The sequence below is a fragment of the Triticum urartu genome, chromosome 6 (genome assembly GCF_003073215.2).
Source record: "Triticum urartu cultivar G1812 chromosome 6, Tu2.1, whole genome shotgun sequence".
NCBI lineage: Eukaryota > Viridiplantae > Streptophyta > Magnoliopsida > Poales > Poaceae > Triticum > Triticum urartu.
In genome coordinates this window covers 170,843,927-170,856,012 of record NC_053027.1, presented here as the reverse complement: position 1 = coordinate 170,856,012, position 12,086 = coordinate 170,843,927, and positions in this window count along the sequence as shown.

Sequence of the window (12,086 nt, the reverse complement as noted above, 5' to 3'; positions counted from 1 at the left end):
CGAACTCCGCCGGAAAGAGACCCTCACGGTTACACACGCGGTTGATGTATTTTAATTAAGGTCAACTTCAGGTTTTCTACAACCGGACGTTAACAAATTCCCATCTGCCCATAACCGCTGGCACGGCTGTCGAAAGTTCAAATCCCTATAGGGGTGTCCCAACTTAGCCCATGACAAGCTCTCACGGTCAACGAAGGATATTCCTTCTAGCGTGAAGACCCGATCAGACTCGGAATCCTGGTTACAAGACATCCTCGACAATGGTAAAACAAGTCCAGCAAGACCACCTGCTGTGCCGACAATCCTGATAGGAGCTGCACATATCTCGTTCTCAGGGCACACCGGGTAAGCTAAGCGTACGGGAGCCAACGTAACCCAAGTTGCCAAGGGACGGCCCCGCACGGTGCTCTGGGTTGGACCAACACTTAGACAAGCACTGGCCCGGGGGGGTTAAAATAAGATGACCCTTGGGCTGGCCTAACCCGAGGGAAAAAGAGGCTAGGTGGCAATTGGTAAAACCAATGTTGGGCCTTGCTGGAGGAGTTTTATTCAAGGCGAACTGTCAAGGGGTTCCCATTATAACCCAACCGCGTAAGGAACACAAAATCCGGGAACATAACACCGATATGACGGAAACTAGGGCGGCAAGAGTGGAACAAAACACCAGGCATAAGGCCGAGCCTTCCACCCTTTACCAAGTATATAGATGCATTAATTAGATAAGATATATTGTGATATCCCAACAAGTAAACATGTTCCAACAAGGAACAACATCTCCATGTTCCAACAAGGAACAAACTTCAATCTTCACCTACAACTAACAACGCTATAAGAGGGGCTGAGCAAAGCGGTAACATAGCCAAACAACGGTTTGCTAGGACAAGGTGGGTTAGAAGCTTGGTTGAACAATATGGGAGGCATGATAAGCAAGTGGTAGGCATCGTAGCATAGACATAGCAAAAGAGCGAGCATCTAGCATAGCAAATATAGAAGTGATTTCGAGGGTATGATCATCTTGCCTGAAATCCCGCAAGGAAGAAGAACGAGTCCACGAAGAAGACAAACGGACGTAGTCAACAGATCCTCACAAATGCAACGTTACCGGAACCAACCCGAAGAAGCAACACCGGAAAGGATCAAACAACATAGTAAACAACCATCACATAATCATGGCATGATGGACAATCAAGTATGATGCATGTCCGGTTTAATGAAGCATGGCATGGCAGAGTGCACAAGCAACCCTACAAATTAAGTGGAGCACAATATGCAACTCCGTTGCATATTGATGAAACACCACATTCAAGTTATTTAGTTCGATCTCGTTTATGTACCCCAACAATATTAAATGTTGTTAAACATGGCAAGAGGGTGAAGCAAATGAAAACTACCTATCTAGGCAAGTTTAAATGAGGCCGGAACAACAAACAACAAGTCCGGAAAACCCTCATATGCATATATTTGGTTTGGTACTGTTCTGCCCTAAACCATATTTTGTAGTTGTTAAACATGCAAAGTGATGCCACCATGTTAAACTAGGCATTTTTCTACCCCATTTACATATAAAGTTTGTTTAAAACCGAGCTACGGTTAATTAGTTATGAATTAAAGCATTATAACATGGCATAGGAGCAAATTTAAAACAAAAAACATTTTAAACATATTAAATATGGGTGAAGGTGACATATTATGAAACTAGACACAATTCTAAGCAAGTTTCATATATAAATTGTTTTAATCCGATGCACGGTTATTAAGTTATTATATGCATGAAGTTTAGGGGCCATTCTGCAAAACTGACACTCTCTGGAAAAATAGCTAAACCGCAGAGCCTAAAAAAAACTACATGGGCCAGAACTGCTGCCCAACAGCGGGGAAAAGAAAAAAAACAAACATCCTGAGGCGCTGGGGCTTCTCACCCATGGGCCTTGCCCAGTCGGAGGAAGATGCAGGCCGCGAAGGGAGGCGCCGGGCCTTGGAGAGGCAAAGAGGCCCATGCGCGTGGAGGACGCTGGCGCGCGCGTTCGCTGTTCGTTCTCTGCTCGACAGAGACAAAGCAGCAGCGACGGCAGGGGTGCAGCGGCTGCTCCATCTGGCGAGATGCCGGTGAGGAAGGCAAGGCGGCGCAGGGCAGATGCGGATCTGGTCGACGACGGGGTCGAGGAAGCTTCGGGCGGCAGCGGAGCCTCAGGCGACGGACGGGCGACGAGGAGGTCGTCCATGGCGACGGGAACCTGCGGGGGTCTTTGTAGGTGCTTGGACAATGAGGAGGTTAGGGCGCCGGCGGACGGCGATGCGGTGTCTGGACGGCGAGGTAGGAGACGGGAAGGAGAGGGCACACAGCGGCTTCGGTCGCTGGCGGCCACGACATCAGGGCGCGAGCCTCGTTTGTTTCCTGGCAGAGAAGAAGTCAAACGAGAGGGAGAGGTTAGAGGAGGAAAGAGAGGAAAGACAGGGGAGAAATGGAGACAGGTGGCGACTCATCTACTCGTCTTGCAGGTTCGGGCAGCGGACGGGGCATCTCCGGTGGTGGCGCTCGCCAACGCGGTCGTCGAGCAGGGGAGGCCATGGCATGGTGCTTGCCTTCTGCAACTTCCTGGAGAGGACAGAGCGCAAGTGAGAGAGGAAACAAAGGAAAGGGAGATACAGGGGAGGAGAGGAGCTGGACGAGGCCGGTCCTGGTCGTCGGCGCTGCGGCCGTGAGCTGGTGGAGGCCCTCAGATACTGCTGCGACTGAACGGGGAGGCAAGGGGGTCGGGCGCGGCTACGCTGGTCTCCGGCGAGGCCGGTCGAAGTCGGCGACCTCAGGCAGGGGAGCTCGGCTCCTGGATCGAGAGGGTGGGCACGGGAAGGATGGATCGGAGGGGATGCACTGGTTGGGCGAGGGGGTCGAGGAGGATCGGGCGAGGCGATCCCGAGATGGGAGGCGACCCGGTGGCGGCGGTGGAGGGACAAACCCCCTATATTTTAGGGTTGCTGCCTAGGTCTATATAAAGCACTGGATTTTTGGTTAGGGGCTATCTGAAGCCTCCGATCAAAATTGGACGGTTCAGAAAGAATAGGCTAGGGAGTCCAAATAATAAAACGGTGATATTTTGTAGATGTTTGGGGATGTTCCGGACACAGCGGTGGCGACAGTCCGGGTCGGGTTCGGGACAACTTTCGGACGCGCGCGAGGGGGGCTGCGGTCTGACGAGAGAGATTAGGTTGGGCCTGGCGGTAGGTAGTGCATAAGGCAAAAGTCTGAGAAGAGAGAAGAGGAGAGGCCCGGCGACTGTTTTCGGAGACCGAAAACGTCCGACGTTAGACCGACTATATTGTCGCTATAGTTAAACGTTGGGGCGTCAAACGACCTCCGAATGTGATGAAACTTGACAGGCGGTCTATCTACACTATAATAAGACCACACGCCAACTTTCATCCCATTCCGAGAACATTTTCTGGCCACTTATAAAATAATATTTCGAAGGTGCCGCGGGCGCGTGCAAGTGTGTCTGGACTCAGAACGGACAACAGAAGGAACGGGGAGAACCCGGACGGATGCATGTTTTGAAAACATGATGATGCAATGCACATGATGACATGATAAGATGCAACACGCGAGCAAATGACATGGCAACAACAACGAATAACTGGAGGAAACCTGGCACATCGGTCTCGGGGCGCAACATCGGTGGGACCGAAAATAGTGCAATAGGTAACAGAGAGTTTGCAAGCCCATCTCGGTGAGACCGAGATCCCATCGGTGAGACCGAACTGATTAGGGTTTCTAGCAGTGGCTATGCCAACTAAACTCGGTGGCGCCAGACAGAAAGAATCGGTGGGGCCGTGTTGGATATTTGGTGTGAGACATATTTGGAAGTGAGGAAGTGGTTGAGGGCTTTGGAGCATATCACTAAGCACTTTGAGCAAGCAAGCCATTAAGCAACACCTCATCCCTTCTTAATAGTATTGGCTTTCCTATGGACTAAAATAGAAAATGTAGAGTCCTGAGCTTTGAGCTTGAGCCAATTCTTTGTCCTTAGCATATTGAAGGGGTTCCACATCCTCTAGTCCATGGCACTCTATTGTTGAACTTGTCTGAAACATACTGATACGTCTCCGTCGTATCTACTTTTCCAAACACTTTTGCCCTTGTTTTGGACTCTAACTTGTATGATTTGAATGGAACTAACCCGGACTGACGCTGTTTTCAGCAGAATTACCATGATGTTGTTTTATGTGCAGAAAACAAATATTCTCGGAATGACCTGAAACTCCACGGAACATCTTAGAAAAAACAATAAAAAAATCCTCGCCAAATATGAAGACTAGGGGGCCCACACCCTTCTCACGAGGGTGGGGGGCGCGCCCCCCCTAGGGTGCGCCCCTACCTCGTGGGCCCCCTGGAAACCCTCCGACGCCAGCTCCAACTCTATATATTTGCTTTCAGAGAGAAAAAAATCAGGGAGAAGAAATCATCGCGTTTTACGATACGGAGCCGCCGCCAAGCCCTAAAACCTCTCGGGAGGGCTGATCTGGAGTCCGTTTGGGGCTCCGGAGAGGGGGATTCGTCGTCGTCGTCATCATCATCAACCATCCTCCATCACCAATTTCATGATGCTCACCGCCGTGCGTGAGTAATTCCATCGTAGGCTTGCTGGACGGTGATGGGTTGGATGAGATTTATCATGTAATCGAGTTAGTTTTGTTAGGGTTTGATCCCTAGTGTCCACTATGTTCTGAGATTGATGTTGCTATGACTTTGCTATGCTTAATGCTTGTCACTAGGGCCCGAGTGCCATGATTTCAGATCTGAACCTATTATGTTTTCATGAATATATGTGAGTTCTTGATCCTATCTTGCAAGTCTATAGTCACCTACTATGTGTTATGATCTGGCAACCCAGAAGTGACAATAATCGGGACCACTCCCGGTGATGACCATAGTTTGAGGAGTTCATCTATTCACTATGTGCTAATGCTTTGTTCCGGTTCTCTATTAAAAGGAGGCCTTAATATCCCTTAGTTTCCAATAGGACTCCGCTGCCACGGGAGGGTAGGACAAAAGATGTCATGCAAGTTCTTTTCCATAAGCAAGTATGACTATATACGGAATACATGCCTACATTAGATTGACGAATTGGAGCTAGTTCTGTGTCACCCTAGGTTATGACTGTTACATGATGAACCGCATCTGGCATAATTATCCATCACTGATCCGGTGCCTATGAGTTTTCCATATACTGGTTTACGCTTATTTACTTTCCCGCTGCTACTATTACAATCACTACAAAATACCAAAAACATCAATTTTGCTGTCTTTACTTTTGTTGCCGTTACCACTACTATCATATTACTTTGCTACTAAACACTTTGCTGCAGATACTAAGTTTCCAGGTGTGGTTGAATTGACAACTCAGCTGCTAATACTTGAGAATATTCTTTGGCTCCCCTTGTGTCGAATCAATAAATTTGGGTTGAATACTCTACCCTCGAAAGCTGTTGCGATCCCCTATACTTGTGGGTCATCAAGACTAATTTCTGGCGCCATTGCCGGGGAGCATAGCTCTATTCTTTGAGTCACTTGGGATTTATATCTGTTCATGATGATGCTCAAGCTAGTAATGACAATGATGTAGAAATTGAACCTGCTGTTGATCTTGATAACCCACAATCAAAGAATCAATGTTATGCTAAAAGAGACTTTGTTGCTAGGAAACATGGTAAAGAAAGGGAACCTTGGGTTCAGAAACCCATGCCTTTTCCTCCAAAACCATCCAAGAAAAAGGATGATGAGGATTTTGAGCACTTTGCCGAAATGATTAGGCCTATCTTTTTGCGTATGCGATTAACTGATGTGCTCAAAACAAATCCTTATGCTAAATATATGAAGGATATCATTACTAATAAAAGAAAGATACCGGAAGCTGAGATTTCCACCATGCTTGCTAATTACACTTTTAAGGGTGGAATACCAAAGAAACTTGGAGATCCCGGAGTACCTACTATACCTTGCTACATTAAAAGAAATTATATTAAAACTGCTTTATGTGATCTTGGAGCCGGTGTTAGTGTTATGCCTCTCTCTTTATATCGTAGACTTGACTTGAATAAGTTGACACCTACTGAAATATCTTTGCAAATGGATGATAAATCAACTGCTATACCTGTCGGTATTTGTGAGGATGTGCCTGTTGTGGTTGCAAACGTTACTATTTTAACGGACTTTGTTATATTTGATATCCCCGAGGATGACAGTATGTCTATTATTCTTGGAAGACCTTTTCTTAATACTGCAGGGGCTGTTATTGATTGCAACAAAGGCAATGCCACTTTTCATGTTAATGGTAATAAGCATACGGTACACTTCCCGAGGAAACAACCTCAAGTTCATAGTATCAACTCTATCGAAAAAATTCCATCGATTATATTTGGAGGTTTTGAATTTCCTCTTCCTACTGTCAAGAAGAAATATGATATACTTATTATAGGGGATGTGCATATCCCCGTTGAGGTAACTTAGTGTTATTCGAAATTTCTCCGGTTTCATGATTATCGGAATGAGTTTGTTAACAAGACTTGATCAACCTTGTTAGTGGATTCTTTTTGATGAGCATGAGATGGATGAAACGAGAAGCACCAACTCCTGTACCCTCTCTATACTTTCTGTTAATTAGTAGAAATAAAATAAAAATAGATATTTTTCTGTCTGTTATCTGATTATCCGTGCAATATAAAAATATCCCGAAAATAAAAGTCCTTAGAATGATGTGCCAATTTAATATGATTTTTTCGGGAATATTTGAGGATTTACTGTGCAAAAATTACCGCGGGAGGAGCTGCCACCTGGCCACGAGGGTGGTGGGCGCCCCCCCATAGGGCGCGCCCCCTGCCTCATGGGCCCATGGTGGCCCTCCTCCACTTATCCCAGCACCCATCTTCTTCCCCTGTCTCACACAAACCCGAAAAACCAACTCAAGCACGAGTTCCAGCCACTTTTGCTGTGATTTTCGATCTCCTTGCTCAAAGCACCTCTCGCAAAACTGCTTGGGGAGATTGTTCCTTGGTATGTGACTCCTCCATTGGTCCAATTAGTTTTTGTTCTAGTGCTTTATTCATTGCAAATTTATGCTGCATAGGTGACCATGTTCTTGAGATGCATGTCAAATTTATATGGTTCCAAGTAGTTTTGATGCATGATATAGGCTCTAAGCACTTGTAGGAGTAGTTGCTATCAGTTTTATTGAAGTTGGTTTACTTTTGTTTGAAGTTACTAAAAATTTCAGAATTTTTCAAAATATTATGAGGAGATTCTTGAGGGGCTCATCGAGCCAAAGCTCGAAGGAAAAGACACCCAAGCCTAAGTATAATCTACCTCGCACCGCAGAGATTCGGGCGTGTGAATGGCCCTCTGAGGATTTCTTGAGAGTAGTCGGTATCTATGAAGATTTTCATGAACTGGCTCACAATGCAGGCCTCACCGCTTTCCTCCACGACCAATGCGATCAGTATCTCTTACTCACAAATACCTTTGTGCAAAACTTTCAATTTCATTCTAGGAACTCACCACCCACGGTGGAGTTTCATTTATATGATGAGCATAAGGAGATGTCACTTTATGATTTCTGTCGGATCTGTTTAGTCCCTTTTGAGGGCAATAGAGAAGAACCACATCATGATGATGTGGAGGGATTTATTAATAATATCACTGTAGGAGAAACCAGGAAGGTTTTCGATGCACGAATCACTAGCATACATTTTCCTGTTTTACGTTACTTTGCATTATTTGCTAGTCGTTGTTTAATTGGACGCGGAAATTGTGGAAACCTTAGTATCCCTGATTTAATTATTCTACTCCAAGGTTTATACAGTGATAACACTTTTAGTATGGGCAGTATTATTGCTAGACGGTTAAATATGAACCGTACTAAGGGCCCCATCTTTGGAGGCATTTATGCTACACGCCTAGCCGCACATTTTAACATATCTATTAGGCATGCTGAGAAGGAAGAAAAGGTGCTGCCCCGTGTTTATCTAGATCATAAAAGTATGGTGGCACATGATTTTATTGTTAAGAATAGGGTAGGAGAGCTTAAATATCAATTGTTCTTTAATAAACATCATCCTGAGACTATTACCTTGCCTGCTCCTTATTTTTTTGATTTGACTGCAGGCACGTACCTTATTCCGTTGACGACTATTCACGCCTACCGAAACCCTACACCAGCCGAGGAGCTAGAATCGGAACCACAATTTGATCCTTCACGACAGTCTAACTATCAGTGGGATCCGGAGATGATTGCCAGCCAGTGGCAATCGGAACCTTCTTCTTCCTCATCACAGTACGACCCCAACAACTATTATTATGGATATCCACCAGGCCAGCAGTGGCCATAGACCAACTTAGGCCAAAAGCCTAAGCTTGGGGGAGTACGTATTTCTCACCAACATTACATTTATGTTCACACACACTCATTGCTAGATGTCGGTGCTCATACTTTTTCACTGTAATATCCATGCTAGTTTATTTTCCTTTTTTATGCTTTCTTCCTGTGTGTTTAATAAACCTTAAGAAAACAAAAAAAATTAGTAGTAGTTTATTTTTCTGCTGTAGTAGTAATAATTAAAAAGAAAACCCAAAAATATTTCCCGTTCTTCTTTTGCTTGTTTGGAGCTTTCCCGTGTAAATAGTTTTATTTCTTTTCTTTTCTTTGGGGGTCAGTAGGAGAAGACCATAATTAAATTGTTGAAGTGGCTCTTATATGCATTATTGTTGAATTAACCAAAGAGCCCATATTGCCTTGTCTTCTCCTGTTTATTGAATGCTCGCAGATTCCAGCTTAGTCCAATGCATGTACACTCTTATTATTATTCACACCGTTCGGTCGTGCAAGTGAAAGGCAATTATGATGATAATATGATGGGCTGACTGAGATGAGAAAAGCTGGTATGAACTCGACCTCTTTTGTTTTTGTAAATATGATGAGTCCCGCGTTCTTGATTCAGCTTATTATGAATAAACATGTTTGCAATGACAATTAGATATCGTAGTTGCTTGTGCCATGCTTGATTAGCTATGAGTTATAATGATTTACCTTGTGTGCCAGCATGCTATTAAGATGGTTATGATGTGGTATGATGGGGTGGTATCCTCCTTTGAATGATTTAAGTGACTTGACTTGGCACATGTTCACGCATGTAGTTGAAACAAATCAACATAGCCTTCATGATATTTATGTTCATGGTGGATTATATCCTACTCATGCTTGCATCCAATGTTTATTAATTTTAATGCATGTACATGGCTGTTGTCGCTCTCTAGTTGGTCGCTTCCCAGTCTTTTGCTAGCCTTCACTTGTACTAAGCGGGAATACTGCTTGTGCATCCAATCCCTTAAACCCCAAAGTTATTCCAGATGAGTCCACTATACCTTCCTATATGCGGTATCTACCTGCCGTTCCAAGTAAATTTGTATGTGCCAAACTCTAAACCTTCAAATAAACATTCTATTTTGTATGCTCGAATAGCTCATGTATCAACCAAGGCTGTCCTTATCTTCCGTGTTAGGCGGGTTATTCTCAAGAGGAGTGGACTCCGCTCCTCACTCACGAGAAAATGGCTGGTCACCGGGATGCCCAGTCCCATGCTTTATGCAAACTAAATCAAAATTAATTGCAAACAAAACTCCCCCTGGGACCTGATTTATGTTGGAGGCACTCGTTGTTTTGAGCAAGCCATGGATTGATGTTTGTTGGTGGAGGGGGAGTATAAACTTTACCATTCTGTTTGGGAGCCGCCTATAATGTGTGTAGCATGGAAGATATCGCCGTCTCTCGGTTGTTATGTTGACAATGAAAGTATACCGCTCAAAATACAATTTATCTCTATTTCAAAACTGAGCTCTGGCACCTCTACAAATCCCTGCTTCCCTCTGCGAAGGGCCTATCCATTTACTTTTATGTTGAGTCATCACCCTCTTATTAAAAAGCACTAGCTGGAGAGCACAGCTGTCATTTGCATTCGTCACTATTAATTTATGTTGGGTATGACTATGATTGGATCTCTTTTACCATGAATTACAATGTCTAGTCAGTCCTTGATCTTTAAAGGTGCTCTGCATTTATGTTTTGCGGTCTCAGAAAGGGCTAGCAAGATACCATCTTGTTATATCATATTATGATTGTTTTGAGAAAGTGTTGTCATCCGAGATTTATTATTATGACTTGCTAGTTGATTATGCTATTGATATGAGTAATTATGAGACGTGAGAATTATTGCAAATGTGGTTAGTTATGATCTATGCTGAAAACTTGAATGCTGGCTTGACATAGTTACAACAACAAGAGCAAATAGAGTTTGTAAAAATTTTTCTTTCTTTCTTTCAGTTTGTCAACTGAATTGCTTGACGACAAGCAAGGGTTTAAGCTTGGGGGAGTTGATACGTCTCTGTCGTATCTACTTTTCCAAACACTTTTGCCCTTGTTTTGGACTCTAACTTGTATGATTTGAATGGAACTAACCCGGACTGACGCTGTTTTGAGCAGAATTGCCATGATGTTGTTTTATGTGCAGAAAATAAATATTCTCGGAATGACCTGAAACTCCACGGAACATCTTAGAAAAAACAATAAAAAAATCCTCGCCAAATATGAAGACCAGGGGGCCCACACCCTTCTCACGAGGGTGGGGGGCGCCCCCCCTAGGGCGCGCCCCCTACCTCGTGGGCCCCCTGGAAACCCTCCGACGCCAACTCCAACTCTATATATTTGCTTTCGGAGAGAAAAAATCAGGGAGAAGAAATCATCGTGTTTTACGATACGGAGCCGCCGCCAAGCCCTAAAACCTCTCGGGAGGGCTGATCTGGAGCCCGTTCGGGGCTCCGGAGAGGGGGATTCGTCGCCGTCGTCATCATCAACCATCCTCCATCACCAATTTCATGATGCTCACCACCGTGCGTCAGTAATTCCATCGTAGGCTTGCTGGACGGTGATGGGTTGGATGAGATTTATCATGTAATCGAGTTAGTTTTGTTAGGGTTTGATCCCTAGTGTCCACTATGTTCTGAGATTGATGTTGCTATGACTTTGCTATGCTTAATGCTTGTCACTAGGGCCCGAGTGCCATGATTTCAGATCTGAACCTATTATGTTTTCATGAATATATGTGAGTTCTTGATCCTATCTTGCAAGTCTATAGTCACCTACTATGTGTTATGATCCGGCAACCCCGAAGTGACAATAATCGGGACCACTCCCGGTGATGACCATAGTTTGAGGAGTTCATTATTCACTATGTGCTAATGCTTTGTTCCGGTTCTCTATTAAAAGGAGGCCTTAATATCCCTTAGTTTCCAATAGGACCCCGCTGCCACGGGAGGGTAGGACAAAAGATGTCATGCAAGTTCTTTTCCAGAAGCATGTATGACTATATATGGAATACATGCCTACATTACATTGACGAATTGGAGCTAGTTCTGTGTCACCCTAGGTTATGACTGTTACATGATGAACCGCATCCGGCATAATTATCCATCACTGATCCGGTGCCTACGAGCTTTCCATATACTAGTTTACGCTTATTTAATTTCCCGCTACTACTGTTACAATCACTACAAAATACCAAAAACATTACTTTTGCTGTCTTTACTTTTGTTGCCGTTACCACTACTATCATATTACTTTGCTACTAAACACTTTGCTGCAGATACTAAGTTTCCAGGTGTGGTTGAATTGACAACTCAGCTACTAATACTTGAGAATATTCTTTGGCTCCCCTTGTGTCGAATCAATAAATTTGGGTTGAATACTCTACCCTCGAAAGCTGTTGCGATCCCCTATACTTGTGGGTCATCACATACTAGGTAGAAACATTAGTCCAACAAGAGATATGTTGACATTAATTACCAAAATCACCCAGGGAGCACTTGTGCTTTCAATCTCCCCCTTTTTGGTAATTGATGACAACATACATCAAAGCTTTAGATAAAGATATAGAGAACAACAAGTAAAGCTTTGGAAAGACATGTAACATGCAAAGGCCCCCCCTATATGTATGCAATCATATAAATATGAAACATAGGAGCATGTGAATGCATAAGCATGACA